General features: G+C 33.8%; 1 protein-coding gene across 3 annotated transcripts in view; it reads right to left on the reverse strand.

The window, feature by feature from the left end:
- LOC129745322 (polypeptide N-acetylgalactosaminyltransferase 5) overlaps nucleotides 1-27,468 on the reverse strand; it is a 361,703-nt gene that overhangs the window by 217,725 nt on the left and 116,510 nt on the right. The window lies entirely within an intron of this gene.

Here is a 27,468-nt window from a genome sequence, read left to right on the forward strand (position 1 = left end):
AATTATTATAAACATTTAATTGGGACGTCATCAGAGGTGATGAAAACATTTCCTACATTTATATCCAACAACTATCGGAGCACATCGATAGTGATGTTACACGTCGATCGAAATATAAAAAAAAAAAAACGGACGGACAACAGTAGAAAAAGTGAATGTTTATCTGCAGCACGCAAAGGTGGAACCAAATATTTGATACAGTTTTTCCATTACATCATACCGGTGCCGGCGTAAGGAGGTTTCATGAAGAAAAGTCACTGAAGCTTGACTTGGCGGCTTCATATTATGCTGCCACATATAGACTCGACTAGCTGACTGACTGTGTCATGTGTGGGGTGTGGATTTTCTTGCGGAAAACCTTCAAACCGACCCATCAGGCCTCTGGACAGAGTAACAGAGAAGTTTACAGGAAATTTATGAACACCTCCCTAGCATAACTTGGTGAAAAACTAACGTGGAACAGTTATAGCGCCGGTGAATGTTACGTAAAATTTGATGAGGAATTTCAGTTATAATCCAAATATTCTTAGCTATAGTTTAAATAAATTCTTTTAAAAATCCTAGAACATTACAAAATTTACAGCCCAAAGTTATGTATAAATTAAATTAACAGCGACTCAGCTACAGAACCTTAGCAAACAAGCTTGTTTAACAAAATCTGACATCAGAATAAACTAACGGATTTAAAACATTGATATTATACGTAAAAAGAAACACAGCCGATGATGATGAACATTAGTGAATCTATTAGTTTCTCGGTAAAATTCCTCATTTCAAATGGATAGTCAGTATGTAAAATAAATTACATCTAATAAGAAAACAATCCATCTATTAGATACATAAAAATTGATTTCTGTCTGACTGTCTGTTGCCTATAGACTTGGAAACTACTGAACCAATTTTCTTGAAACTAGGCAGGTATACCTATACACTATACACATATATGTGCTTTTAAGGCCGGGGAAGGTTCCTATTACAGTTTCAGACCCCTCCTTCTTACTAGAAGGGATGAGGGTGTTTCTAAAACAAACAAAAAAATTTTGCATAACTTGACAAGCATTCATTCAAATGATACCAAATTTGGCATGGAAAAATATTTGGCTACGAGAAATATTTCTATGAATATTTGGTACCCCTCCCTTAAGGAGATAATTTTTTACATTTTTTTTACATTTACAAATTTTTACATAACTCGAGAATTAGTCAAGCAAATGGAACCAGATTTGGCATGCAAGGGTATTTGGATACGAAAAATGCTTCAATGATTATTTGAGACCCCTCCCTTTTTCCTGTGAAGAGAAACAAAGGGAGGGAGGCGTCCATAAATTTTTATTAAATAAATCGATAACTATTCGAGCAAATGGAACCAAATTGGCATGGGAGGATATTTTGATGTGGGAAAACGTTCTATGGTTGTTTGAGACACCTCCCGATTTGCATTGAGAGGATATGAAGAAGGGAGGGGGCCCATACAATTTTTTGCAATATTTTGTAACTGATCAAGCGAGGGAAATCAAATTTGGAATGCGATAGTTTTTGGATGAACGAAATATTCCCAAGATGGTTTGAAGCCCTTCCCACCTTTCATTGGATAAACAGGAAGGAGGAGGGGGCTCCAATACAATTTTTGTATAGCTGGAGAAATAATTCAGCAAATAGAACTGAATTTGGCATGGGAAGATATTTGGATACTGAAAAGATTCTATGGTTTTTTGAGACCCCTCCTTGATCCCATTTCACAAAAAGGAAGAGGGGAGGGACAACCACAGTTTTTTTAAGATGTCGAAAATTAATCAGTCGAAAGAACCCTAATTTTGTATGGGATGGTATTTTGGTACTAGTAATGAAGGTATCTATAATTATTTGGGACTCTTCCGTTCTATTTGCCATTGAGTGATATAGGAAGAGTAGACGACCGCCACATTCATTTTTGTTGCATATTTATAGAATTAGTCATACGAAATAAAAAAAAATGTAGGGGAGGGTATTTGGAATAGAGAAATGTTTCTATGCTTATTTGGGAAACTTTCAGTGGGGGGATGGATAACTCGATAATATTTTATGCAAATGGGGTCAAATTTATCGTAAGAAAGTCTATGGAAATAAGAATTTTGGACTCTTGCTTTTTTCATATTTTTCTTCACTGACTGGAACCAAATTTGGCATGCGAGTGGAATTTTAAACAAAAAAAAATTCGTTTTGGTAGAATTTACGAACTTCTGAATAAATAAACACAGAGTTTTAATTTTAGATACAAAATAATGATTGGAAAACAAATTTTTGGTCAGGTTTCGAGAACATAAAAGAATATTTAAAAAAGTTAGAATTAATCTTTTTTGTATTGTAATTCAAAACTCAATCTGGAACTTTCATTTAACGGAGTTGATATCTATATAATGATGTTGAAAATTGAACAAGAAATTCGAATTAAAATTATTATTTTACAAGGTGTAGAAAAGCACACCGGGTCAGCTAATAATTAATAAATTAAGCACAATGTAATCCAAAACCATTTCGGTATTCACAAAAACAAACCATTTATCATGTGATTTCCGCAGGATCTAGCACAATTACGGATTCCATTTTCCTTTCTGAGAACAAGATAGCGATGTATAGAATGGTGAGTGTATATTTACAATTGATTTTCTATGCAAAACCACCGTGGATTGATGATTGCCTGTTTCGGATGGAAAGCTAGATTTGCGTTGATCAGAACTGTCTGTTATGTTCTGAGAATTGAATTTGCAAAAACAACATATTAAAACTGAGTTAACTGGAAATGAATTGGGATTCAGTTACCTGTTACTTGAACTTTAACACCTTCTGTATAAACTTCAAAATAAAAATTTAATTTAATTATCTGGGTTTATTTAGTATGTAGATGGAGAAGATATTTTAGATTGCATCAGTACAAATCTGATTTATTTTGGTTTTTTCAACGAAACTGCATTAACGAGTCTTGTATCACTTTTATTTAGTTTAAATTAGGCTGGAACAAATATCAATCCCTTCTTTTGTCATCCTCCCCTCCCCCCCCCCTCCCCTTCGTTGTTTCCTAAACCGAAGGGGAAATAAATAAAGTTTGAAGTATTTTATGTAAATTTTGAAAAAAAATTCAAATAGCCGAAAGATTGCATGGAAAGATTTGTTCCGGCCTTACTGCGCGAGGCGTTCGCTAGGCCAGAAAATATCCGTTTTCTTCTTTGCATAGTTCCATTTTTATCGAAACATTTGATTGGAAAATTGAAAAAATACCAGTTAAAGCTAACAAAAGGGCTGGTTGCAAGTCATGAATACAAGAGACATACATATAAAGAACATTTAAGCTGAAAGAAAAACAATTTATGTTGAAGCAAGGTCGTAGGGTCATTGGTGGAGGGAGTAGTATTGGGTTTTTTTTTTCATATTTTTTATGGTATGTTTGCTCAAAAAATGCATGAACTTAAAATAAAATTAACTTTTTGATTATGCATCTTTTGCTCTTTTAAATTTTTTTTTTAAATCGTAGCTTTTGAAACTACGCTCATTTTAGACATTATGGTGAGCTAATTTTGTATAACGAAGCCTTGAGTGTTAAAAAAGGGAAGTTACTTTCATCGATCGTTAATATCTTTGAATTTGCTTAAGAATCTGATAGCTTTAGCTTATTTGAATTGATCGTAGAATACGATTGTTTTAAAGAAAGCCTCCAATTTCAAATTAGCCAAATCTATTTGGAAGTAATTCAAATTTTCAATAGTGGAATTAAGAGATTAACATTTTGCGGTTCAAATCTGATTCTTGCAAACTCGATCAAAATTTAAAATTTTATTTTGAAATTTGAGTGTAATTTGACTGTAATATTAATAATGCTACAAAATACACCGAGAAAAAAAATTAATTCCCTGCAGTTTTTTTAACGTGATGATTACATAGGAAGAAGTCAAATTCAACTTTACATTTGAGATTTTCAGCTGAATTTGTAAACAAACCGACTATGATTAAAATTTTTTTGAAATTTTGAAATGAAATTAACAATCCAAATTATGAACCGCGATCCGTTTTTCTCAAAGAAATATTCATCTTTCTTTGTCTTGATTATAAAGCTCTTGGGACTTAATCTGAATCTGAGTTTAAATGATAGTTTTGGTTCTGAAAAGATGGGATTCGAATGATGATTCTAAGTTAGGATGGTTTCTATTTTTTTATATTCGGAAAATCGTTATCTACATATCGAAAATGCATATGAATTTTAAAAATAATGAATTAAATGTGACTCAAAGCAATCGAAAGATTCCTTTTAATCAATCAATCAATCATTCAATCGAAAACGCTCACTGAAGAAGGTAGTAAGTTGCTATCGAAATACCGGTATATGAACTTTTCATTTACCTTGGTTGAATTAAAAGGAATCTTTCGATTGCTTTGAGTCAGTTGAATCATTCAACCAAGTAGGCTCATAACACAACAGAGAGTCAAATGTTGTATAAAACGCAAAACCAGAATTGAACCTTTTTTTTAACCAGATTTCCAAAACAGCGTTCTATTTCTAGTTTCTATTGATGACTAGCTGATCCCATATGAACTCCGTTTCGCTTTGAACTTGGAATAGGTTATGAACAGTTCGTATGAAAGTCAATTGCCGAAAATTTTCCAGATGCACCTTGGAATTCATTGTTAAGTAATAATATATTGGACGATTACTTTTTCTGTCGTCTGCTACTAAATATGAAATTAGGTAACATCTGACCGTGACAAAAAGTTAAACACCTTTCGGTGGCCTCTTATACAGTCTTTGATATCTGAAATTGATTGCTCTTCCCTCAAAACTCCCGTTTGCAAATTTTCAAAGCAATCCATTTCATAATAACGTCAATATTTCTAAAAACAGTGAAAAAGTATTCAATATGGACGACCCCTTTCGTCGACCCCTAGCAAAACATTTGACATCTGAAATCAATTGCCCGTCCCCGAAAACTACAAACTGCAAATTTTCATTACAATCCGATGTCAAATAACGACGATATTGCAAAAATATTGAAAGGTTAATATGGACGACCCCCTTTGCCGGTCCCTTACACTGAATTTAATAACTGAAATCCATTGCTCGTCCCTCAAAACTCTCGTGTACCAATTTTCATCTAAATCCGATGTATAATAACGACAATATCGTAGCAACAGTAAATAGTTAATATGGGCGACCCCCTTGGCCGACCCCTGTTTTTAATTTTGATAAGTGAAATCAATTATTTGTCTCTAATAACTTCTATGTGCAAATTTTCATTCCAATCCGATGTATTAAATCGTCAATATCACTAAGATATTGAAAAGTTGATATGAACGACCCCTTTTGTCGGCCCCTTACAATGAATTTGATGCCTCAAATCGATTGCACGTCACTCAAAAGTATCGTGTACCAATTTTCAGCTGAATACGATGTATAATAACGTCAATATCGCAAAAACAGCGAACAGTTATTATGGACGACCCCTTTGGCTGACCCCTTACACACACCTTGACACCTGAAATCAATTGCCCAGCTCTCAAAACATTCATGTGCAAATTTTCAACACGATCTGACGAAAAGTAACTTCAATATCGCGAAAACAATATTTGTCTTGTATGGACGACCCCCTTCAGAAGGGGTCATCCGAAAATCTGAAAACATTTTTCATCATTCCTGGTCCTACTGAGCATCCATGCCAAATTTCAGCTCTCTAGCTCTTAAGGCGGCTGAGTCTATAGAGGACAAACAAACAAACAAACAAACAAACCCACAGAAATTGCTTTTTATCAGGTGCTATCGGCTTCAACGAAATTCTGGCGACAAAACACTAGCGCCAAATAACGGTTGACGGGTTGAGATCCAACCTCGAGTTTAAACATTTTTACGCACACACATGCATCAGTGCAAATTGTATTATCGTAAACAATATAAACATGAACATTGTGTGAGTGAAGTGACGCTTGATTTTTGTATTCGTGTGATGATGTGCTTTTACTCAAAGCTTGAATGCAAAGCTGCTATGCTTGAGTGGAAAGCTGCAAAGCTTGGATCCCATTTCGCAGGGCGGCAGCACCATAAAAATGATGTACGCGTCGCGAACAATTTGTTCGAAAAAACAACAGCCCGACTCCAAGAACCCTATTTCCGAAATGGAGCTTTTTACTTAGGGAATTTGCTCAAACCAAATTTTACTGTGTTCAGTGTAATTGGAATGACTAATGCCCGAATAATGCCTCGTGCATGTATATTGATAAACAATTCTTTAAATGCAACACTTATTCCCAATCTAACAACAAGAGATATTTGCGTCGTTCAGGTTTCGCTGCCTGATAGAAAATACGTCTACTGTTCAGCATACTTACCATATGAACAATCATCCCCTACGGATGATTTAAAAAATGTCATTTCATTCTGTGAATCACAAAATATACCTCTTGTAATTGGCTGTGATGCCAATGCCCATCATTTTGTATGGGGTAGCTCTGATATCAATCTGAGAGGCTTAAATTTAATGGAATATTTAAGCAGCACTGATTTAGAAATTCTAAATGTAGGAAATAAACCAACTTTTGTTAGGTGTGACAGAGAAGAGGTGATTGACATCACACTTTGTTCTAGAACAATTTCTCAGGAAATTTCAAATTGGCATGTGCCTAACGAAGAATCGATTTCTGATCACAGGTTTATCTATTTTGAACACTCAGGTGAATTTTTAGAAACAATTACATTCAGAAACCCAAGAACAACTAATTGGGACCTATATTTGGAGCATCTTGCTACTAAATTTCATGGATATACACCTGAAATTACTACTCCTTCTGAGTTGGATGAAGTGGTTGCAAAAACCACCGAAATTATTATAAATTCTTATGAAGAAGCTTGTCCTTTACGAACGTTGAAATTCAACAAAAACAGTACACCATGGTGGAACACAAATCTCAGTAAATTACGAAAAAACTGCAGACGCTCTTGGAACCGAAGGCGCACGGAAGGTTTTGATGCTTTCAAGTTGGCTCGCAGAGCTTACCGGAAAGCAACAAGAGCTGCCGAACGCTCAAGTTGGCAGAGCTACTGCACAAACATTTCAAGCTTGCACGAAGCAAGTAGGTTAAACAAAATCTTAGCCAAATCAAAAGATTATCAGGTTTCATACCTTAAAACCCCTAGTGGTGATTATACATCAAACGACGAAGAAACATTAAGTTGTCTTTTCAATACTCACTTTCCAGGATGTGTTGATCAAGATTCATCGATAGAGCCTGAGTTCTTTTCTGGAAATCTAGATTCCTTGCATTTTGCTCGGAAAATAGTTACTACAGAATCGATCAAATGGGCAATCGATGGTTTTGCTCAATACAAATCTCCTGGAAGTGACGGTTTATTTCCAGTTTTGCTTCAAAAAGGTTTCGATCATTTCAAACACATATTAAGAAAAATAATGATAAGCAGTTTTGCTCATGGATATATTCCTAAACTTTGGCGGCAGATAGCCGTGAAATTCATCCCTAAAGGGGGACGATCATCATACGACGAAGCCAAAAGCTTTCGTCCTATTAGTCTAAGTTCATTTCTATTAAAAGCACTTGAACGTTTAATTGATCATCATATCAGGCAAGAATGCCTTGTCCAACATCCGCTTAATGCGACACAACATGCATACCAAACAGGAAAATCAACATTAACTCTTCTGCACAACGTAGTACATAATATTGAAAATAGTTTTTCACAGAAAGAATCATGTCTAGGAGCATTTCTAGACATAGAAGGAGCATTTGATAATGTCTCGTTTAAATCAATAATGGATGCGGCACTACTTCATGGAGTGCCTAGCGTTATAACTAACTGGATTAGCGCAATGCTAAGTAACAGGAATCTTCATTCGTCTTTAAGACAGGCTTCAATAACAAAAGTTAGCACACGTGGTTGCCCACAGGGAGGTGTACTATCACCCCTTTTGTGGAACCTAGTTGCAGACGGCTTGTTGAGAAAACTCAATGACCGTGGAATACCAACCTATGGATTCGCAGATGATTATCTTCTGCTGGTAAGAGGTTTGTGCATAAGCACATTATTTGATATAATGCAACAAGCTCTGCGCTCTGTTGAACGATGGTGTTCTCATGTAGAACTGTCAGTTAATCCTCTAAAAACTAATATTGTAATGGGGTCATTCTTGAGAATATGCTCAACCTCTAGGAAAATATTGTACAGTCTTTCAGGCTGAGCTATATGCTATTATGTATGGAGTGCAAATTGCACTTCAAAAGAAGATTATGTTCAGAACAATTTATTTCTGTTCAGATAGCCAAGCAGCTATCAAATCACTCAGTGCTTCCAGTTCTAGATCAAAACTGGTAATCGCATGCCGGAAAGCAATCGAAGAACTTGCTGAAGGTAATGGATTAAACCTTCTATGGGTACCCGGACATAAGGGAATTTTTGGAAACGAATGCGCCGACGAACTCGCTAGAGCTGGGTCGGAAAAGGAATTTTACGGACCAGAGCCGGCTGTCCCAATATCACCATGTTGGTTCAGAAACCAAATTCAAACTTGGTCCTCTAACCAGCATGAACGATACTGGGAAGAATTGGACACTTGTCGTCAAACTAAATTATTTTTAGAAAAACCATCTCCAATCATATCGAGTTACTTATTAACTTTAAATAAATCTCATTGCAGCATCTTGATCAGAGCACTCTCCGGTCATTGTAAACTCAACTATCACATGCACAACATTCAGCGTGCTGAGTCTCCAGTATGTGGTAGTTGTGAATCAGATGTGGAAGATCCCTTCCATCTTATATGTAACTGTCCCTCATTTGCCAGACTACGTTTTTGTACTCTGGGATCTTACGCTATAAGCGAATCTGAGTTTAAGAAATTAAACTTAAAAAACATTCTATCATTCCTTACCGAATGTAGAAAAGAGCTTTAATGCTAATGATCCCTAGTGGAAAGGCTTTATGCCATCTTAAATAGATTGAATTTATTTCTTCCTTTATAGGTTTTTCAGGTTTCTCAGGTAAATGATGAAATCTTGGATAAAAAATGGCTAGGCACAATTTTCCCGTATGTTTGGATAACGTGCCGCTATTAAGCCTACCCCCATTCTGATACCTGATACCTGCTATGCTTGAGTGGAAAGCTGCAAAGCTTGGATCCCATTTCGCAGGGCGGCAGCACCATAAAAATGATGTACGCGTCGCGAACAATTTGTTCGAAAAAACAACAGCCCGACTTGATACTTAGAGGTCTTTGTTTTTATATATATAGATAGAATAGATTCGAATTGAAAATCAAGCATACGAAAACAAACATAAAATTTTGATATAGATAATATTGAAGAAGAATCTCCTAAATGAGTTAAGTCTCACTCTAAATTTAATATTCAAAACGGAATTTCTACCAACAAATTCGGAATTTTTACCAGAAAATTCTGAAATTTTTGATTAGTTTTCGAGGGTTTTATAATCAGTTAGGAATCCCTTAAATCTCAAAAACCTTTCGAATCATCAAAATGTGCTTGAGAATTAGATTTTTTGAGTGTGGAGTGGATATGTTGTATTATGTCCCAGATAGAGCCGCGAAATTCATATTTGATTCTGATTGATATGAAAAAATTGAAGCACAAAATATGTCATTTGAATCGGCGTGTTTATTGGTTTGGGAAACTTCAACCTTTTTGAAAAAGCCTAAATCTGACTCTGAAGAAAAAAATCGAACAGGGAAAATTGTCTGCATTTCATTATTCTATTTAAAACGACTCTATGGTAAAGCAATGAGGCTGAAAAGAGAATTCACAAACACCGATTTCAAGAATGAGCTCAGCTTAGAAATGGGTAAATTTTTAACCTTCATATCCCTATTGGGTCTTCTTCGAGAACAATTTGATTTTCAATATTTGGTACGGGTCGACTCGAATAATCGTGTTAAGGTGTCGTTTGAAAAGTTTTACTGACCAAATCAATTTCTGGCTTACAGTTCAATTTGGACCGAACATTTAGCTTAATTTGATAATTTCAACGAAAATAATTGTACATTTTTGTAACAAAACAAAGTCAAAATACGTCGACTACTTGAGACATTTATCTTTAACTTAATATGAATGGTTAATTGTTGCTTTTGGTACAATAGGTGACATTTTTTTTCTACTTGGAGTCTTGTTGCCTCCGATATTGAGAAGTATTCAAAAAAAAAAGATACAATGAACGAAAACCAAAATCAAGGTAATTTAAATTGCTTTTCGGTACAAAACAAATTCTTAAATTCAGCTAAGCTGACATGAGAACTTGTTATCCACAAGGGCAAAAAAAATAATTACCTTATCTTTTTTTTAATATGAATTATCTTATCTATTCATCAATCTCAACAGTCTAAAACAGATTTTTTGAAGTATGTAATTCCGATTTTTTCCCGTATTATCCCGATGAATTTTGAGTTCCGAATTTATCCCGTGTTTCTTGATTTTCTGCTTGTTACGCGAAAAAATCATCCATATTCATGAACTTAATTTTATTGTAATTTTTTTTCTCCTGGTCAGTCCACCACACTTCCAACAACTAGAAGTTAATTTGATCTCCCCGATAATGGACGTTAATTTTGTTTTCAGTGTTCCCGGTTTTCCGAGTCCTTATCCGAATTAATATTTCTTCATAATTCATAGTACTTGTTTAAACGGGTTTCTATTCAAAACCTTACTGCTTGTAGTCAAAATATTATTTGAATTCTTTCAAATAATCTGTATGAATTTGAACATCGACATTTCTCACAAGTATTTTTACCTACGGACTGGTACTGCCTTTTTGCCGTTTCAATAAAGCGATATCCGTAATAAATAGATTAATTTTTTTTTTTGTAGAGAAATGAATCCAACTTAGATGAAATTTCAGGGACTAGATAAGGGAAAATTGATGTTGAAAAACATGCGAAAAAAAATTCGCCTTGTCTCCCGGTGAGACTTGAACCCACATCTTGCGCCTCTCCGGGGCCCATGTATTAACATTCTACTACAGGAGACCCACCTGGCGTATGAATATTATACTGGTTGAGTGTCGATGTCTATCGGAATGAAGGGAATAGTTCTCCCATGTGATCATAATCATTTTTCTTGGTCTATTTCTATTCCCATCTTTTCATCTTACGGTAGTTGGACTCAAATTTGGATATTTTAGGTACGGCAAGATTTGCATTGCCTTCTCATATACTGCACGGGTTGTCAGTTATGATGAGAAATGATGCGTTTGCCGTATTTGGATATCCAACCAAATTCGGTGTTTGGCACCGCCTTATTTTCTATTTTTAAACTGTGACCCAAAGATGGGTCTTGACTCAAACATTCAGTCAGCGAAACTTTTTTTTTTTTTTGTAGAGTCCCTAGTCCCTGAAATTTCATCTAAGTTGGATTCATTTCTCTACAAAAAAAAAAAAAAGTTTCGCTGACTGAATGTTTGAGTCAAGACCCATCTTTGGGTAACAGTTTAAAAATAGATTAATATTTTCGACAACTTTTTACTGTTCAATTGACAAACATCCCACTTTCTGTGAGTTCCATTTGAGACGCTCCAAAAGGCAAGTTTGGTCGATACTTAGTCCCAGAATGAGCCGAAAAGACAACTTTCCATTGGGCCAAAACTATCTGCGGATGCCAAGACAAGAATATGGAACCTTTGTCGTTCAATCGAAACAGTTAGTCGATTGACTCACCCTTGCCGGGGATCATCGTGTTAGGATTAGGCTAATTCATTGTACCCGGTTTGTGTGATTAATGAATTAGCTACATTCAAAAGCGTTGTTCAAAGGCAGAACCAACACGAAAGACTCTTGGAACTAGTGGCAAAATCTCAAAATTCACCAGATGATAACCGGGTACCAACGAAACTAGCGCTCTAGTGTTCCTGAAGCGTTCCTCCAGCATCAAATGCAGCGCCCCCAAAAACCGGTCGTGAGATAATGTAAGAAGGGTGCAGCAGCAGCCTGGTTGACTTTTGTATTTCATAACCATCATCGGAATTGTGGGTTGTGGAAGACAAGAACAAACCAAAAGGGCTAGCAGCATATTTCCAGCACATCACGTTTCATATTGAGGTAGGGCATCTGATACTAGCTGATGTTGGCAATTTTGGAGTGCAACACTAACTAACTCTGTAGAAACAAGCACAGGCTCTATCTCTCTTTATTGTTGTGTTGACAGGACGCCTTTAGGATTAGGAGCAAACATGCGGTTCAGATAGCAATCAAACGAAAATGCCAATCTTGGAAGATGGGGAACGCTCAGCATTGTCGGTCGGCATAATTAGGGTTCATCGGTTGCCAGCTAAACTTTGAAGCTGTATCGTGGAGTGGGTGATAAAAATTAAGAAATTTCTATTAAACGAATGTTAAACAAATTTTGTTTAAAAAAATTTAAGGCAAAATAAACAAAATACGGTGGTCAAATCGTGCGCAAAATATTTGAACTGCTTGTGGGGAGACATTTTGAAAAATTTCGTAATAAACGAACTCGTTAGCAGTCACTTGGCAGGATTCCAACCAGAAACTGTTCGTTGATAAGTTGCCTGTATTTCGCGGAGAGAACAAAGAGAAAAATTTGTAAAATATAATGTCTAGTACTTGAGGAGGCTAAAGGCTAAAGAAGTGACACGATGAATGGCTAAAAATACGAAAAAGACTACCTCCAAATGCGATCGTTTTTGCTGAAAAGCACTTCAATAGGTCTCACAAAACAAACACTCTGTTTTTGTTGAATCTTTAATCGTGCCGTTACGCAAAAACGGGATGGAGTGATAAAAAGTTGAAATTGTTGTTTTTGTGCCGAAGGAGGACAATCGGCTAAATTTATCATAACTTCAACCAAATTCAAAATTTTGAGTTGTTTTGAAGGACAACCTTCAGGAAACAAAAAAACGTTATCAAAAATAGCCTTGGTTTAGAAATAAGTGGTTCATAGTATGCATTATAAATTTCTTCACTGGATGCTATCTCAAAAACCACTTGACATAACATCACAAAAATTTGCACATATTAACATTACATTATCAGGTAAATTTGCTGAAAATCTCGTCGATTTACATCAATGCATTCAAAAGTTATTCACAAAACAAAGTGTTGCATTTTTTTCGGATACACTCCTTAATTTATTTTCAACGTCTTTAAGTAATAAAAAGTTATTACACTTACAGAGAAAGGTGCCTATTCTCAACATTTCCCAAAATAAATCAAATGTGTGCAAATGTGGACAAAATTTGATAATAAAAAGATGATTCAAAAAACTAATAAATTGGAATAAATTGGGCAAACTTGTAAATAATAAAAATTTCACACAAATTACATTGAACATTGAATCGCAAAGTTTCATTGTTTTAGATCAAAGATTTGAAAAAAAAAATACAAATACGGAAGGAGGAAAAATCTTATGTATTTTGTTTCTCCTTGGAATTTCATCGCTTACCAGTGGACGGATACTGATTCAAGAAAAATCATCATTCACAACTATCTCTCATATCCCAGCTGACCGAACGACCCACTAAATGATCGATCGTTTCGAAAATCCTTTTGTCGAGCCCAGCCAAGCCAAGGAAGCAGGAGCTAAGCTGTGCAATAATAGTAACAGCTCTATTAGGAAAGCTGAACGATCCGGCTGCTCTGCTCTGCCAACAGCCAATGATAAATGCATCCATAATGAACTCTTCAGCACCGGATAATTCATGCCAGCTGAGCCCCACCGGAACTGCTCGACGTGGTAATGATGTTCAAATATTTACCTCGATGCTTTGGGAAATTTTGTTCCACTTTGAATATTTCACAATTATAGCCTTATGTGAAATTTGCACAGTGTGCTAAATTTTAATGGAAAGTATTAAGACTTTTTTGTGATTTTCAGTTATTAATGCAACATCTCTTAATGTATCGGCACTCCGAAGGAAAAAAAGTTCATTGCTCAATTTTTATGAAAAAATTTCCACAAGAAAAAATAAACTTTATCACTTTCTTTGCGGACATCCTTTGCCAAGGCCAAAAGGTTAGCGGAAAGACCCCTTCTGGACATTCTCAGGAGATGGAAATTGTTACTCGCTTCACCGGCGATAGTGCAGCACTCGATTATCTTCCTTGCAGCTGGAGCAGCACCATTATTGCAGAACACAGTTCTGTTGGTTGTGCAGCTTTTCCTGTTGCCGCAGATAATCATAGGATTAAATTGGATTTTCCATTAAGATGATTATCCAAAATGGGCCCTCCTGGCGGTTGATGAGGGCGTCCTTACATCGATTCCGAGTTTCTTCCTAATAATTCTGGAACGTACAAATTATTCATTTTACTGTAATCAATTAATTTTTTTTTTCAATATAAAGAAACTCTCTCTGTGAAAACCACAAATGTCTGCCGTGTGACTAATGATTGACAAAATTATAATCGTTTTTTCTCTTCCTTGTTCGTTTCAACTTTCCTGGATGACATCACCTGTCAATCAAACCGATAACCGATGAAGATAAAACGTTCATTTCTCAGTTGTCACTGTTCCAGTCAATCAAGTTCATGGCTGACAGTTATGAGCGATTTAAAGACGAATCTTCATTTTGTGTTCAGGAAGTGACGTCTTTATGTGACCTTAGACGAGTATTTGGTCGAGTTTTTTGAGATTTTTTTTCTGTTTCTAAGTAATTTTGAATTTTAGTATTAGGTATATAAATTTGGTATTTTTTGTTTCCTTTTTTTTTTTTTTTCTAATCGACGTTTTCGGCGAGTTTTAGAAAATAAAAACGTTTATACCAGTTGTCCAGACGTTTCGAGCTACTCTGGCTTTCGCTCCTCTTCAGTGGACACTAAAATTATATTTTGAAATTAAATCCTACACTTAATTAACAAATTTTAAAATAAATCTTACAGTTTTCTGGCCTTCGTCTATACTATTTGTTCTGGCTCAGTTTGTTTTGTTTTGCGTTTACTTTTACTTGTCATTATTTGTGTCAGTTTTGTTATGATAGTGTCGTAAGCTGTTTTGAAATTACATGAGTCTCTTTGCCTATTAACTACGTTCTGATCACCTCTTAGTTTAATATAAAATGTTTCGGCAGTTATTCTTGCATTGTAGCCTGTTACACGTTCTAGAATTTTAGTGTTTTCAAAGTCAAATAAATGCCCGATTTCCAAGCAATGTTGGGCTAGACCAGTGCTTATCTGTTTTGTTAACGCGCTTGTTTTATGTTGTTTGACTCGTTTCTCTAAAAATTGGCTGGTCTCACCAACGTATGACTTTTTGCATTGCCCACATTCTATTTCATATACTACATTAATGTTTTTATTTTTTGGGATTTTGTCTTTCGTTTTTGTTAAGATTACATTTTTAATTTTATCTAATGGTTTTTTTTAGATAGCTTAAGCCATAGCACACCAAACAGAATGTGAAGTGTAAATATTCTTTTTTTCAGAATGAATAACCAGCAAAAATATCCTCTGTTGAGCTATGTTTTGCTGCCAAGGTGAAGATTGACGAAATAACTGAAAAACAAATATTTTTACAAATGTTAAGAAAATATTTTTTACCAAATCTGTAAATATCACAAGACACAATATTCAACAAAATTTCAGATTTCACTGATTAAACATATTTGCATAACTTAAATTTTTGAGTCACTATAGAAATGGATTTTTGATACTGATACAAAACGGTTATGATTGAGAAATTGATTGTTTTCTAACCTAAATTGAATATTATTGAAATTCCTTGAAAATTTACAACACAGGGAATGGTCGCAGATTATTAGATCAGATCTAATCATTAGCGATATATACTTTTGTTAAAAATGAAGAACTTTTTTGGGCAACATTGGTAATTTTGTGTTTTATGAGACGTGTTTTTGAGGCAAAAATTTTAGAACTTTATAACAAAAAAAAAAAGATTTTATTCACAGAAAAAAGTGTTTGCAATTTCACTTGGTCAATTCCCGGGAGAAAGGATGCTTTCTTTTAGCTGCGTTTTTCACAAATACGTGGAATTGGGAAGCTAGCAGAGAAAACTTCTGATGAAAAAGGTATTAACCATTCGAGAGAAATATAGAACGCGTACGTGGTTTATGAAGTTCTTGAATGGAAAATGCAGAATGAAGATAAAGGAGGGTTTGTTTTAGGGGTTAACCCCTCCTCCATGAATATTTTTTCCTTGTAAAATTATCAGTTCAAGAAATGAATTTACCGTAGTAACGTGAAGTCATGTCAGAAATAAATCACTCTAGGCCTAAGACAATTCATTTTACGACAGAAAGCTTTTGAATTGAAAATTAAAAACCCTACGTTGTCTTGAAAATTGGTTTTTATTAAGAAGTGTTTCTATGCAAGTTCATACATTACTTCATTACTGATTTCTTTAAATAATAAAAAAAATCGTTTACATTATTACAAAGATGGAGGTACGAAATATTGTTCTAGAACCCAATTTTAGCCTCAATTTTATTTTGTGTTTCTTCAACTCCACATTCAGTTTTGATAAACTACACAAGGCAACAAAACTCAATTTTTTCTTTGGTGCAAAGAAATTAAGAGCTAATTTTGTTTACTTTTGGTGCCCTGAAACTTTAGAAAAAGGTAAAAATTATTTAAGAAAATTCTACACTTTTCTGACAAGACTTTCTCCAAGACCCCAAGTAATTTTGACATCTGCGAAATTAATTTATAAAACTTTTCTTTTTGTTACCTTTTTCCAATTCTGCAAAATAAAAGATTTTTAACGAATTTTTAAAGAAGTTTTAACTATATTGGTTTTAGATATTTTAAAAAGAAAAATTTGAATCGTTTTGCAGACTTCAACAAATTTGTTATATGAAATTTTTTTTTTATTTTAACTTTTTCCAGTTATGTCAGCAATACTTGTCTTTCTAAATAGAAAAAAAACTGTAGAATTTTTCTTTTTTCGATCCTGCATTATCATCATCATCAAAATATTGTTTATTGAATGAAGTATAATAAACAGTTTCAGAATCAGATTTTTTACTCGCATGTAGAGTTGGTTAATCAGTTACCAATGATTGTTTAAACTCAAGACTTATTTATCTTTAATCTATATATCACCAAATCATCATATCTAATATATAAAGATGAGTTGGACTATATATGTTTGTTTGTTTGTATGCACCTTATACAAATCCACACCGCTGAACCGATCAGCCTGAAATTTGATACAGAGATGTAGTTGAACCAGGGTAAGGTTTTAGTAATAGTTATGAGCCCCTCCCACCTAAGAAAAGGGACCCTCCCATACAACTTTCGGTTTTATTCACACAAACCAAAAGTCATGGCACACATTTTGCTAACAGATTTTCGTTTCCTTTGGCGGGGTTTTTTTTTCACCATCTCCATGGGCCAGGCATTAGAAACGACCAACCAAAGTTCACGTGTACTGGAAATCAAATCAAAGCTTGCTGAGCATAAAAAAATTGAAAAGAGAAATTTTGGCGGGTGTTTTTTCCTTCTACTGTTCAAAGCACGTGGTACCGGTGCGAGGCATTTGATTGCAATAATGAGCCTTCATTGAGGATAAAAAAAATCTACTCGCCTGTTAGAAATGTATTGATAAGAACAGTGTTCGAGAATCTATTTGAATATGCAGTGGGTAAAGTATGGATACATTGATTCATGTTCATTGTGAATTGACTTCTTCAGTTGAATAACTATTTGGACTGAAAACTAATGTTCCAGTTTTAAGAAACCAACCATTTTCCATATTTTTGGAACTCCTCATAGGAAAAAAATTAATAAAACTGAGGGTTGTAAGTTCAAGGCTACGATCTCAACACTTTGATTGCCGTGTAGGAATTTAATTTACAATATGAATTAGACAATTAAACGTTCATTTTATGCAAAAAGTTAAAAACAAATCCAACCCACGAGACTTTTAGTAATTTAATCTGAAGTATTTAGTTTTGTACAATTCAATTTCATTTGTTAATTTTTAAACTTTAGTTATTATTGATCATTTACCATCCAATTATAAGAAAACTTAAAAAGCACATTGAAAACATGCAGAGGAAGTCTTTAATAAGATTTCAGCGGAAGTCTATTTAGAAAATTCACAGTACAAAATAAAACTAAAATAGGTATTCCATTCTACGGGGAGATCTTGAATAGAGGTCGTTAACATTTGTTTACAAGCATAATACATTAGATTTTCACTAGATAACACATGGAAAAGATAAAAAAATGTTATCATTGGATGAAAAAAAGGGTAATTCAATTCAAGCTTCCTAAAAAATGGTGGGTGTAAAATTAGGTTGCCAGACTATTTCTGGACGTATCAGGACCGGACAAATCCAGCCAATTTTATCGAAAAACCTGGCCAAATCCAGCGTTTGAATTCAAAATATTCATACCGATATCAGGGCAATATCCGGGCAAACTTGGTCAAAACCGCGAATTTATTTAGTAAAAATAACGAAAAATATGCTTGCAATATTTTTTTTTTCATTAAACCACATCAGCATATTTTAAATTGTATATCAAGCTCCAAACACGAGTCATGATTATTTCTAAAACTTGCCATTTAAAACCTCTTTTTGAACGTAAAAATGAAAAATTATAGATAATAATTATAAAATGTCAGTTTATGTTATGTTTTAAAAATGATGTGAATAAATCCGGGCAAAATCCGGGCTTTTTGCACAAAATCCGGAAAACCGGGCAAGACAGAACTTACCTCAAATTTTCATTCAAATGTTCTAGCAAATCCAGATAAATCCGTTCAGCCTAGCAACCTTAGATTGAAATGTTTTTCGTGATAGAATGGATAAGCATTTAAGGAAAATTATTTCAAATTTGTATTAGCAAACCTAAAAACTATTAGTTATTCAATAATATGAAAACGATAAACTTAGCTAATAATCCCAATTAAAACTTTACGAAGACTTACAAAACTTACAAACGCCACATGGCCAAACATGCTCGAATTTGTTACGATGATGAACAAAAAGCTTTCAAAATTTCAAAAAGTCAAATGGCTCATTTCGATTTATAATTTATGAGAACCCGAGCAAGGCCGGGTAGAATCAGCTAGTAATCTATATATTAACAAAATCTGATAAAAGATTCGAGTTCAATACGCCAAAATCTATCAAATCCATCGTTGAAAAATTGGTAACAATATTTTATTCATTTCGAAATTAAGAAAATCACAGGCGAATAGAAAGTTAGGAGAAATGAACAGATATTAAAAATGAGGGAGTAGAATTTAATTAGATGTATTTTCATCACCTGTCATCTATTTATTCCTCATGGACCGAATTTTCATTATGATAATCTTGAAATGTTCTTATTAAAACAATTTTACCGATAAGGCCGATAAATTGAATTTATAATTCATTTTAATTTACAAAGAAATTTACGGAATTTAATAGACAAACTAATAATTTTTTTTTTAAATATTTTTGATAAATTTGCTTTCGTTTTTTACCTCTGCGTATTTGTGTTCTGCAAACAAAATCTTCATAGAAGGCTATAAATATAAATTTTAAAATTAAAAAAACTTAGTTTCTACTTTTTATCCTTTTCAGGACCCAATATTTCAATTGACGGCGAGAAAGTATTCAGTTGCTTGTTATTTTAAACTATAATTGCGCTTGAAAATTTATAAACGTTTCTCTAATTTTTTTTTGTTATTAATTCATCTATTTGGAATATATTATGACTTAATGAAAAAAATCAAACTTGTTTAGCTTTTTATTTTGGTAACTGGAAGAATTTGAATATAAATAAATTATCTCTGACTATGATCACTCTTGGGATCAAATTAAATATTTTCTTTTGTATCCAGGGTGACCACAACTTTTTCATTTTGAAATTTCCGGTTTTTTCTCGGTTTTCCCGGTCATAGATTCAAGGTTTCCCAGGTTTTGATGATATGAAATTTTCAATATATTTCATGGGTTGTTTCATCACATTCATTTAATTGAACATTCAGATGAACTTGATTCTATTTTAAGGTTTTGATCACCTTTTCTAAAAATGTTTTAAAATATGCTACACAAAATCGTTATGGGTATAGAAAAGCTGGAGTTGACGACACTTTAATGCATTTAAAATCATAATCACAAAAGAGCTAAAAATGTTTTGTTAAATAATGTTTTCAATTAATCAGTCGTGTCAAAAGTGTCACAAATAAATAAAAAAAAACAGTCCTCAAACCAAAAGTCAGTCAGTCGAACCAAAAGTATTGAAATGAATTCAATGTAAAATACTATCGTTTTTTAAAAAGTTACAGATACCAAGTGTGTCATTACAGTTTACAAAATTCATGTCTCTGGGAATTCAAAATTTTTCTAAAGTGCATTCAATCTCAGAATTCGCTGTTATTCAATTAAAATGTTCTTTCAATTGCTTTACATTCAGTAATAGTTGCAATTTCAAGTGTAATAAATTTTTGCTAAAAATTGATCATACAGATTTTCAAAGTATTTTTCATAATTGCATATTTTTCAAAAATTTATAAAATTTAAGTAAAATGATTAACTAGTTATGAACTTTTATTTAAGACATTGTTTAATAATATAAAATTACTTTTTTATGATTAAAATATCAAGAACCATCAAGATCTCAAAAATAAGCCGCTCTACATAACATATGAAATGTCAAAAATGAATATTTACTCATGCTATTGTTACTTAATAACTCTGCCAAAAAACATGGTTGAATTTGGAACAAAACGTAACTTTTAGACCCCAGGGATGAGAAATCAAAAAATAACCCTCAGTAAGACCCAGTTTCAATTTAGATAATAAAAAATAAAAACGCATCATTTCGTGCATAAAGATGATTTGTACATTTATTTTTAATTTTTGTCTTGTTTTTAACTCTTGAATTAAACACTATTACTTGAAAATATAATGTAAGTCTCTTTTTACATTTCCAAGTTAGCAATAAAAAATTCATTAGGAATTCAAAATTTAACAGTGATTTAACTTTAATGCACTTGTTTTTATATGATAGTTTTTTTTAATGATTGTAATGACATGCGATGTTTGAACAAATTTTAAGTGACTTTTTAAATTATTTACTTATTCTTCGAGACAGTATTGGGTTCCGGAAAAAACGAGTTTTTCTTTTAATTTACAGGTGATTCAAGAGAGATCAGAGTATTTTTTTTATTTCTAAACTGAAAATTTTCTTATCACAAATTTTTGAACTGTTGAATTCTGACATAGAAATTAAAACTTAAATTAAATTTTAAATTTTGGTTTAAATTCCTGATCTTGGAACCAAAACTAAATGTTGGTATCTTAATGAAAATTTGTCCGGTTTTGGATCTGAATTCCAGGTTTTTTCCCGGTTTTCCCGGTTATGTGGCCACCCTTTTTTTTTATCAAACTCAATTCAATCATCATCTTATGGTTTTTAATAAATTCGCTTAAATTCAAAAGGGATATTTTTTTGCTTATAGAATTCACATTTTAAATCGTGATTAAATACTATTTGAAATTTAGGATAAAAAATAGGCATTTTTCAATGAACCCTTCGATTGAAAATAAAGAAAAGATATGTAAATCATATGATAATAAATAAACAATTATTGTCATTTTGCTCTCATAATTTTTTATCATGGTTAATAACTCAACTGATTGGAAATTTATTTATGAATTCGGATTTAATTTCTTTTTAAATCTGATGTTATATTTTATGTATTCTGTTTCTTTGTACTGGTTCTTATGCCCAAAGCTTTGAATTATGGTTTAATTCAAAATTTTCATTCGCATTCGATTTCTGTAATTCGAAAATATTGAATGATCTATAGTTCAAAATTAGAATCATCATTTTGGATTGTTTATTTTTATAACTTACCGGAAATTGAATTGATTTAAATCATTGATTCTAATGTGTTTTAATGACATCTGTAAAGTTAAATAATTTTTCAAGTTCGTGTGATGGTCATGAGTAAGTAAATGGTTTAAAAAACATTTTTTCATTGTGTATTTTTGGTATCGATATTATTTCTAGTTAAATTAAAATTTCGAAACCCCTTCCATAGACGGTGCCTTCACACGGGCCAGTTTCTAACCATATCCTTTTACCCCCCTCTCAAACCAGATAATTTGCTAGGATGCAGAGGTAACCTTGGTCCTAAAGCACAAATTCATTTCTTTCATCCTTTTTTTTCAACATATCTATTGCCTACTAAGACGTGGCCGGCGCCTTTATTGATGTTCAAAGAGAGAACATCCGTTTTGTACATTGAGAATGAGCTGCTAATTCCAAGCGTTTTTCTTTTGACCTCTGTGCAAAATTGGTGGCCTCGGCAATCACGAACTAGCAACCATTGGTGACGTGGAACTTGTTCTGCTGGACCACACCAAAAATCATGGATTGTTGTGGATCTGTTATTAAAAACAGTTTTAAAGCATTTCGAGTTCAACGATTTGAGGTGGATTTGAGAAGTCAAATAAGCTATGCTAAGCTAAGCTAATATTCTTTGGCTTTGGTACCATCAGGGTTGCTAGCGATTTTTCGTTTTAAAGTCCCAAAATTTTTCCCGGTTTTCCCCCGGTTTATTCCCGGTTTAAAATGATAATTTTCTTGGTATTTATTATACTCGTTTTTGAATATAAAATCAAGGTGAATAAAATAATTCAAAATAAAGCCCTAAAATGTCTAACAATTTTATTTTTAAATCTGTTAACCGGTATGAAATCATGACAAATACTTCAACGTCTTTCACCACGTTGTCTTTTCGCATCAATTTGACAGATTTTCATAAATTTTTAGACAAATCCAACGAAATTGGAATAGTCATTGTTTTGATCCACAATTTGAACAATTTGTCTTGAAGAAGTTCTTCAAATTTTCACTGTTTTGAGGTTCTTTTGAGCCACTATGAATATTCCAGTTTATATAAATTTGTACAGAATTGAAGAAAAAAAATGGCATAGTTTATATAGAAAAATGTAGAAAATACATCGAAATATAATATCAACTTGAATGGGAATTTGTCTTTGACAAAACTTAAAATCATCAGATTGCAGGGAAATGTTTAGTTATTTTCTAACTGCAGTTATATTTTTACACAAATCCAAAGACAGGTTATAGAAAAAAAAAATTCATTAAAAAACAATAAATAAATGTAGTAGTGCCCTAGTCATTTGGACTTAAGATTCGTGAAAATATTGAAAATTGTGAAAAAGACAGGGCTGAACAAGAGACCTCAGATTTCGAAAGGATTTTTACAATAAAACACATATTCCAACTCAGGAAACTTTAAGCAAAAGTTTAACGTTGGAAGAATAAAAAAATCAAAACATTAGCGATATCGGCTTCGCTCCTCAGGCCAATTTAAACGAAAAACAGAACAACAAAACCAACAAAATTGCAAAAAATTTCTTTTTATGGCAAAAAAGATATTTCTTTCGTCAGAAAAATGTAACTCTGCTTAAAAAATCTAACGCTGCCAAAATATTTGGTTTCTGCATGAAATAATTTAATGAAACGTATTTATCGAATACTGAGCCATTTGACGCCGAAAACTAACACTGGTAGTCATTAACTAGAAAACTTTAAAAGATTTAGATAACATATTAAGGACCGCGAAAAAATCTACGCCTAGAAACATCGAATTCGACACTCTATATATCTATTTTAAGAAGCCACTGGACCCATTTATACAAACACAGTATCATTAAGCCACAAACGTTTTGTGTTTAGCTTTGTCGATTATTGTTTAATTATTAAATTTAGAACATCTGAAATATGCTTGTTAGTGTAGCACACTTGCTGAGAGCAATAAAAAGAGATATCTCGTATTTGGTTCGCAATGAGTTAGGAAAACTATTTAAACTTTGTTTGTTACTAATGAACGAAAATAAATGTTACCTCATGTAAATGTATATCGAGATTGCCGAAAACTGCTCTAAAATTCAGAGATCAATTTAAAAATATTTTGAAACTCTGTGAAAGAATTCCTAACATGACAATTTTCCCGGTGATGTGCCGAAATTCCCGGCTTTTTCCCGGTTTCCCGGTGATGAGATGAAATTCCAAAGTTTTTCCCGGTATTCCCGGTTTTCCCGGTTCGCTAGCAACCCTGTACCATATTGAATGTGAACAAACCGTGAACATAACTTGTATCGCAAAAAAAGATGTTGGATGCTAAATAAAAAAAAATTGAAATTTATGTTTTTGATTTTCAACGTTTCTTATTGCTTGTTTCAACGCTGATTATTCGTTGGATAGAAAAAAAGAACCACTAAAAGCTTATTGCATAAACTATTAATTATTATGGTTACAGAAACTTGGCCAAGCATTCCATAAACTTATAACGCATAAAGGACGCAAGCTAACCTCGACATTTTTTAACTACTTTTCAATGAATTTATCCTTTTGTCATTTGCTGAATTGTTATATTTTCTTCACTTTCCTTCACAAAACTATTAACAGAAGTTCGATGAATCGATTCGAAACCTCACTAAATTGAGGGGTTTTATGATTGGATTTGTACCCCAGTTTTCTTCAATCGTCTCAGCTCAGCACATTATACCGATATGGTGCGTTCATTTATATGTAGATTTTCACAAATCGTGTTGCCGATTCAAACCAGAGCAGAACACAGATCCCGGTGATATAAATCCTAATATGGGTAAGATTCAACTGTCACTGAAGTCGAGCAGTTTGAGAATGCACTAGGCGGAACGTGCAAAAAAAGGAACTATCGGGAAAAAGTGCTTTCTCACGAAGATTGTGCAGGAAAATTTAAAAAGAGGGAAGAAATGGGACCAAATCAGAAGAACATCCGGAAGGAGCATCTTCGAACTTTTTAGAGATGCCCTGGCGAGAGCGAAGGGGGCAAACATTTTCCAGTTTGTTCTTCTATTGTATTTCTTTATCGCTGCTGCCGCAGCCCGTTAGCTGAAACATGGTTGGGAACTGTGCAAAGTGCAAAGAAATAAAACTGACTGACACACACGGTTCTGGAAAATCCTTACACATTCGGTTCCGCAGGAACAGACTAGAACTTAACACATGTACTAGGTGGTACCTCCTCTCTAGATGGTGCTGTGGAATCTGCCAGCCAGAAACGAGCGTCTTAATCCTTTTTTTACAAAGAGAATCACACCCCAAGTAGGTTCCGGCTGCTCGCTGGTGGGAAAATATGTGAGCAGAATAATCGTATATCTACGGATGAAACCTGCTTAGCTAAAGTGGTTCCAAGTGCACTTTCCGTCAGAATAGTTTCATAAGAAATTTATCAAGTCGAATTTTGTAGAGTGTCAGAAAAATGCTAGTGTTTGAATCAAAAGTGTACGATGCTGTGGCATGAGTTCGTTCAAAAGTGAGAATAATATCATATGTTGAATGTCTTCAGTGTTTTAATTATCCAAATCGAGTTTCTTAAATTCAAATTTCTCTAGCTTATAACCTCTAGGCACCACTGCGATTGGAGGAACATGTGCCAGGCCGGATTGTTTTCTTCCTGGTTGTCCTTGCAAGCTCTCCTGTCCCAAGCGAATGTCCCGAGGCGATAAGCCTCCCTGGATGACATTAGGAAAATATGTAGGTCAAAATGAGCTCCGTTTTACAGCCTGTTTGGCTACCAGAAAGCAGGGAGGCTCTTCCGACAGAAAAGCGATGAAAATCACTTTTCCACAAAGTCGGAACGGAATATTAAACAGGGCATCAGCATCAGCACAGAGCCGTTGTGAAATGCTTCCACCTCTAGATGATAGTGATCTGTGTTCCTTCACAATGGAATGTTCCGCCCAGGTCGTGAATCCTTTTCCGGGGAGATTACGCAGCAGAGGGCCCGAAGGGGATCTGCGAGAGATTCGATTTCCGGGCTCCATTTTTCGAAGATTTGCTTTCAAAAGGGACCAGAACCTACACAGTGTCGACTGGAATTGCTTTCAATCAATAATGGCTCTAGAGGTACTTTTCACACCCTTATGTGTTTCCCCAGTCATTATTTTGTATGGCCATTGAACGATTGGCATATGCCAAATGAGGAGCAGTTCAACTGCTGAAAGTAGTCAACACCAGATTGCGTTTCTCGATTGGTCCCGATGTTAGGAATACCAAATGGGATTGTTCAATCATCGAAGGACATGACTTCATTTTGAAGCGTTGCTTCTGGCAAATATTCCATCTAGGATTAAGTCGGATCAAATATTCCCCAACGATGGTTGAAAGATTTTTGAGAAGAAAAATTGAGTAGAATGACAATGATTGCAATTCAGTAGAATGGACACAAGCTATGAAAATCGAAATGGCCGTATATGTACGTCCAAAACATATATCTTTATAAGGATTTCAATAATATGACTTTAAATCCGTTTCGGGTAAAATGCGCATATGTGTGTAGTGGCCCCTTATTTCTTACTTTTTTGAGAAAAAGGAAAAGGAAAATTGCATATATGTATGTACATTAGACCGCTGCAAGCTTTGTATGAAATTTTCAAATTCCTCAATTTTTACACCTCCCATAACTTTTTTTGGTTGGTTTTGCTGCCAGAAATAGCAATAAAATTTTTGGAAGCGATCCATCCAGTCCTGAATAAGCGCAACGAGTTTTAATTTTGTATGGAAATTTGTATGGGAAAACAAAATTTTTCATTCAAAAATCTCCGGAGATGTTCTGAAAGTTTCAAAAAATATAACTTTGGATGAAAAATGTTCCTTGATTCTCGCGTTAAATTTCATGTGAACAAAGGACCAACCTAAATTGTACCCCACAAAAGATATTCAATGCTATATAAAATTTTTGTTTTCAAAATTCATTTATTTAATTACATCGTTTTTGACTGCTTGTTTGAAAGCTGTGTAACAGAAGGATGGAAATAAAAAATCTCAAAAAAAACTGTTTTGCATTGCCAGAGAATTTATTGATTTACTGAGCCTTTGCAAAACGTTTCATGCAACTATTAGCAGCTCTAGCAAGCTAAGTCTGCCATTTTTTGATACTTTTCAATGGATTCAAATTTTTTTTTATTTTGAAATGGTTATAACTTTTTTCATGAAATTTTTAGCTGCTTGTCATGTTAGCAAAAAATGAAGCTTAAGAATAGTCATAACCAAAAATTAAAGACCGATTTCATTTCAAGCTTATTTGAATTTTCTGGATGATATAATGTGCAAAAATTTCTTCTTCCATACAAATTTTCATACAAAATTGTAACGCGTTGCGCTAACTCAGGAATCAACCAAATCATCTCAAACTTTACACTGATGCTTGGTGACCCAAAGGCATCGAAAAAACATATGGTTGTACCGAAACATAGGATAATATATTGTGGCAGAAGCGACCTTTATCTCCACTATTCCAGACTGCTTGCCATCTTTGTGTACTCCTAAGACGGCTTGGAAACGCTATTTCATGAGTAGTTAGGATGTAGTTATCAGGTGTACTTTGCCTCGATGCGGCCTTTGCTTCTTGGTCAGCTAATTCATTTAGAATACCCCGATGAGAAGGTACCCATATGAAAGTGATTGTTGATCCTCTAAGTTGGACAGATTTTACCATTTC

This window comes from Uranotaenia lowii, chromosome 2 (assembly GCF_029784155.1).
Source record: "Uranotaenia lowii strain MFRU-FL chromosome 2, ASM2978415v1, whole genome shotgun sequence".
Taxonomy (NCBI): Eukaryota; Metazoa; Arthropoda; class Insecta; order Diptera; family Culicidae; genus Uranotaenia; species Uranotaenia lowii.